Source organism: Crotalus tigris, unplaced genomic scaffold (assembly GCF_016545835.1).
Source record: "Crotalus tigris isolate CLP2741 ecotype Arizona unplaced genomic scaffold, ASM1654583v1 scf7180000018103.2265978, whole genome shotgun sequence".
NCBI classification, from domain to species: Eukaryota; Metazoa; Chordata; class Lepidosauria; order Squamata; family Viperidae; genus Crotalus; species Crotalus tigris.
In genome coordinates, this window is record NW_024096824.1 from 1781126 (window position 1) to 1787125 (window position 6000).

Sequence of the window (6000 nt, forward strand, 5' to 3'; positions counted from 1 at the left end):
TATTAATTGGCCAACTTAAAACTAGACAAGCTATTTAGCAGCCAAGACTGGCTTGAAATTCACTGTGTCAACTGCACATGGACATAGAATTGTAGGAGATGACCAGGCTGAGCCTGTGGGAGTGGGGTCAAACATGTCATAGCAATAGCACTTAGACTTATATACTGCTTTCTAGTGCTTTACATCCCTCTCTAAGCAGTTTACAGAGTCAGCATATTGCCCCCAACAATCTGGGTCCTCATTTTACCGATCTCAGAAGGCTGAGTCAACCTTGAGCAGGTGAGAATCAAACTGCCAAATTGCTGGCAGCTGGGAGTCAGCAGAAGTAGCCTGCAGTACTGCATTCTAACCACTGCACCACCAGGGCTCATAAATCACAAATCCCTGCCCACCTGCAAGATATCTAAGACCAGCCCACTTTGAATTCCTCTCTTATCTCCCACTCATTTCCCTTGACCATTAGTAGCTCAGATTCTTACAGAGAGCTTAAGCTTCCAATAAATCTTTATACTCATTTGAACTGCCTGAATCTCCTGATTTCCCCAGCACTTGAAAAAAATTCACCAGATAACACTATATAAAAACACATAAACATCCATACTGTACCTAGCCATAAAGGTATCAAAGTAATAAAATGTGTTGTAGGTCATTGTATCTTTCAAACTTGCCCACACTTGTATCCCTCTTCTTAAGAAATGGAGTTTGCACTGTAATGTCACCCACAATCTTGTTATCTGATCTCCATGCAGTTTTCTTGATGACAGCATGGAAGTGATTTGACATTGCCTCCTTCTTTAAATAGATGAGCACCCTGGTCTGGTCTATAGCTTCTGGTGGTTCCCATCCAAGAGTAAACCAGGGGAAACCTTACCTAGTTTCCAAACCCAGGTAAAGTTGGCCAGGTGCGGCAGTTGCCAAATTACTGTAAGAATCTAAGAACTAAAATAATCTAAGCTGGGATGTGCAATTTCTACCCATAACATACCTTTGTTGATTCTGAGTCATTAAATGCTGGAGAAGTTTGTTCCCAGGCTTACTTTTCTACGTCAGGGTGAATGATTTTTATAATGTATTTGACATGACCAATGCCTCCAGCAGGTATCCTTCTGGATAAGCCTCCTGTAATCTTGTGCCCTCCAGATGAATCAGGAATAGAGCTCTGAGAATTGGGCAACGCAATCATAGATTAGTTGTCAAGCTCTGCAGCAAGGACAATTTTCCTTCCTTCTTTCTTTCCTTCCGTCCTTCCTTCCTTCCTTCCTTCCTTCCTTCCTTCCTTCCTTCCTTCCTTCCTTCCTTCTTCCTTCTTTCTTTCTTTCTTTCTTTCTTTCTTTCTTTCTTTCTTTCTTTCTTTCTTTCTTTCTTTATTTCTGCCAACTGTTTCAACCACATTGAAGTGTGTGATTAACTTGCTGTCCTACCACACAATCCCCCTTGTTATTGGCAAAGATTAATAGTTCAGATGCAAAACTAGGGCAGGAAATCTCATGGAAGAAGGTTTTGCTTTCTCTCCCCCTGTAACTATTTCAAGTCCCCAAACTAGGATTTTAGGGAAGGGAAGGGAAGGAAAGTTCTTTTATGCACAAAATCCAATGCAAGTAGTCCTTGACTTATAATCATTCATTTAGCAACCATTCAAAGTTACACAGCACTGAAAGAAGTTGTTTACACCTGGTCCTCACACCTACGAACACTGCAGAAACTCCATGGTCACATGATGAAAATTAGGGCACTTGGCAACTGGCATATATATTTATCCTAGTTATTGCCTATGGTGATCATCTCAGGGGAACATAATCATCATAGGCAACCAACTAGGAAAGTCAATGGGGGAAGCCAGATTCACTTAATGACTGCACAATTCATTTAACAACTGCAATGATTCACTTAACCATGGCAAAAAGGTTAACAACTGCCTTACACAGAAACTCTGGTCCCAAATGTGGGCTTAAGTAGAAGACTACCTGTACATCCTTAAGTTGCTTCCTTTCCCACAAATAACATTGACAGACATTGATTTGGACAATCAAAAATACACACATGAAAAAAGAACAGTTCTTTTCCATTCTTGAAGCAGTTATATATTTAGGCAAAGAAAGATTGATCTAGGACTTTTCTTTAACCAGAGAGCAAACAGCCTTTAGGAATGTCTGCTTCCAAGCTGGAAACTGTATCAACAAGGCACATCTCTGAATTACAGAAAACACCAGGGAAACGTCCTTGAACATTTTACATAGCTAAAAATAATGGACACAAACCTGCTATTTTAAGTATGGAATGGTTGATTGGCTGCTAGCCGAGTTAACCTTTGCCCTTTAAATTTAAAGTAAGCAAACAACACAGACTTCTGCAGATGAAGCACAAAGTTTAGTTACTACCTAGAGATATTTATATATTTATCAGTTCACTATACAGTAAATATAAAACATACCCCTGTTAAAATGCCAGGTTTTTGAGATGTAAAAAAAAAAAAAAAATCCCAGACCAAGATAAAATGTATGTGTCTATTTTCTAAGAATAGAAAAGCAACACATGCACACAGACTATAGCTGTTGGGTTGAGGATAAGCTGGAACTCATCAGAAAAAAAAATCTACTTATTTTTTTCTAATGAAAAAAATTAAATTGTGCCTTTTCCCTTCACATTGGACCCTTCATCCCCTCTGGAAGATAAGAAGGGACATTTGGACAGGCAAATTTTTACTGTTTTGAAGGGAATATTACTGTTTCTCAAAAGGCAATTTGGGGTTTTGCTGCTGTTGTTCTTTATAAAAACAGTTGGCACTACAGTAAGCAAAGAGAACTGAAAGAGAGAATAGAAAGAATTACAACAAGATAGAATAAAGAACATGGAGAAACCAAAACACTGAAGTTAAGAGGAAAAAAATGGATAAAATTATGATGCTGTAAAAAATGGCAAGATCAAAACAGAGCAGATCTACAGAAGATCATATTCATGTAGATTTTAATTAGTCTGAGTCAATGACTGGTAATACAAAATACTGTATTCAAGAAATAAACAGCATGGAGAAAAGGGGTCATAACAAGAACATTATGCAACTAAAGTAAACAGGATTAGCTATAATGCGATTATCAATTCATTCCGGGTGCAAACATTACAGCAGAAGGTGCAGAGATGATGATTGGGTTTCATTCTGTCACAAAGGTATCGCTGACAATCTAAAGTGGATAAGTGAAGGTTTGAAACTCCTCTGATGATTTGCATTTTATGCCTCAGATTCAGAAACAAGAAGGAAAGTCCTGGAATGTGCTAAACCAACCCAATCCCACCGACTACCCATTTCCTTGGGCTCTGCTCAGATTGGTTAACCAATTACCGCATCCCCTTGGAAGTTCAGAGTCAGGACCAAATAATAAAAAACATTTCAATAATGCTGTTTTACTATCTTACATTATCTTGGTGATATTTTATTTACTGTATCTATACAGATAGTCCTCAATGTCTGACTATAATGGAGCCCAGAATTCCCATTGTAAGTCATGATGGTCATAAGCCGAGGCACTCATGTGACCGATTCAATTTGATAATCCTTTTTGCAGTGGTCATTAAATGAACAGCGCATTTGTTAAGTGAATGTGGTGGCCATTAAGTGAATGCCTTGGTCATTAAGTGAGAATGCATTCCTATGGGCATTGTTTACCAGAAATCTGTAGAAAAGGCCAGTTTTCAGCAAAAAAACATAATAAATCACATTATGTGACCATGGAACGCTGCAACTGGCCAGCTAGTTGCCAAGGGCCCATAATATGGTCTTCTTCAGGGGTGGGGGGTAGGGATGGCAGTGGTGGTGCTGTTGCCATCAGAACTTTGGAACTGGGTCATTCCTCAAAGTATCTTCTGAGGAATTCATTGTAACTTTGAACTAAGCTACCGGTTTTTAAGAGAGGGCTACTGCATATTAAAATTACACTGCTTCAGCTTTGTAAACAACTGAAGTTCACTATATATAAACAACTGCAAAAGTCCTTTTCAAGCAAGGTAAAACAAACATCAAGTCATAAATGGAGAATTAGTAGTTTGGTCTACTACAGGTAGTCCTCAAGTTACAACAGTTCATTCAGTGACCGTTCGAAGTTACAACAGCACTGAAAAAAGTGACTTATGAGGGTTTTTTACACTTATGACCATTGCAGCAGCTCCATGGTCACATGGTCAAAATTCAGACGCTTGGCAACTGACTCATACTTATGACAGTTGCAATGTCCTGTGATCATGTGATCACCTTTTGTGGCCTTCAAAGTCAATGGGGAAGCCAGATTCACTTTACCGTGTTACTAATTTAACAACTGCAGCAATTCACTTAACAACTTGGCAAGAAAGGTCATAAAGGGGGGCAAAATTCATTTAACAACTGTCTTGCTTAGCAACAGAAATTTTGGGCTCAATTGTGGTCATAAGTTAAGGACTACCTGTAATTAAGCCTGGCTTAGGAGTCAGAAAACTTGAGTTCTAGTCCTGCCTTAAGCACCAAGCCAGTCCCTTCCTCTCAGCCTTAGTAAGAAGAAGGCAACGGCAAACCACTTCTGAAAATGTTGCCCAAAAAAATGCAAGGACTGGTCCATGAAGTCTGAAATATTGACTCAAGCCCCCCCCCCCCCCGCCATACACACACACATCGGAAATACATCAATGAACAAAAAGGAAGAAAAGGCATCCAAGAAGCCAGAGCAAAATAATCAAACCTAAATGGCAAATGAATCAAAGGCCTTCCTGGAAAACATTTTCTGTTATAATCCTTACACTATTAAGCACACAAAGTTATTGTGCAGTTGTATCTTTGTTGGCCCAGAGCCAAGGGGAAATTGTATTTCTATAGGAGTATGGGTCTGCTTTCATTGTTGTTTTAATTCAGTCGTTCCCAGTCTATTCAGTTAGGGGCTTGTGCTTGAAAATACTCATCAATAACTTATAAAGTTAATGAAATGTTATCAACTTGCAAATACCTGTAATCTTTCCAGAGCTCAGGATAGGAATTCTGTGCTATGTAGGCCTTCATGCTCTTCTCCCTGAATAACATGTTAAGTAGAATAATAATAATTTAAAAAGTCAGTAACAATATTATAGAATAAGTCATGCAAACTAAAGAACTTTTAGACTGGTTTATCTTATATAAATATAATTTACATGGGTATGTGCTTTTTTTTACTTTGTCTTTGGAGAACAAGAGAGGAGAGATATAATTTGATTAGTGGCTGGTCAATCATAGCAAATTGGAGAAGCTTATTCTCTTAGATGATCTAAATCAGATAGATCCTGGATCTAAGCTAGAATGGGAAGTTTTTTAAAAAAATTTAAGCAGAAAACAGTAACCCAACAGTCCTGCACTGCAGCCAAAGAACCTAAATGGCTATGTTCACATAGTCATTGGAGTGAAGCTTGACTTGAAGAAGTTCTTAACTTAAAGACAAAGGTTGGCCTTGTCCAGTTGTTTCCAACTCTAAGGGGTGGTGCTCATCTTCGTTTCTTAGCTAAGGAAGCCAGTGTTATCTGAAGACATTTCCATGTTCATGTGGCCAACATGACTATATGCCAAGGCACACAGAACACTGTTATCTTCCACTGAAGTGGTACTTATTTATCTACTCGCATTTGCATGCTTTCAAACTGCCAGGAGGACAAGTAATGGGAGTTTACCCCATTGCGTGGTCTTAAACCCAGTTTTCCAGCTGACAAGCTTAGCATCTTTAACCACTGAGCCATCATACCCCCATATTTAACACAATGAATGGTTAATCATAACTGTGGTGTGGCAGCCTTTAGTCAACTTTATGGATCTTAAGAAATCTGTCCAAAGTTGGATTTGTATTTGGTTGGAAGGCAACCAGGAAACCAAACTAGCATCAAGAATAGATTGAGAAGCTAAAAACACTCATCCCAGAAAATGACAATGACAAACTATTTCCGTGTTCTGGCAAGGAAAAGAACATGAATCTGTCAATGTCATCACCTCCCACTAAGTAGACCAGACCAAGAAATCAA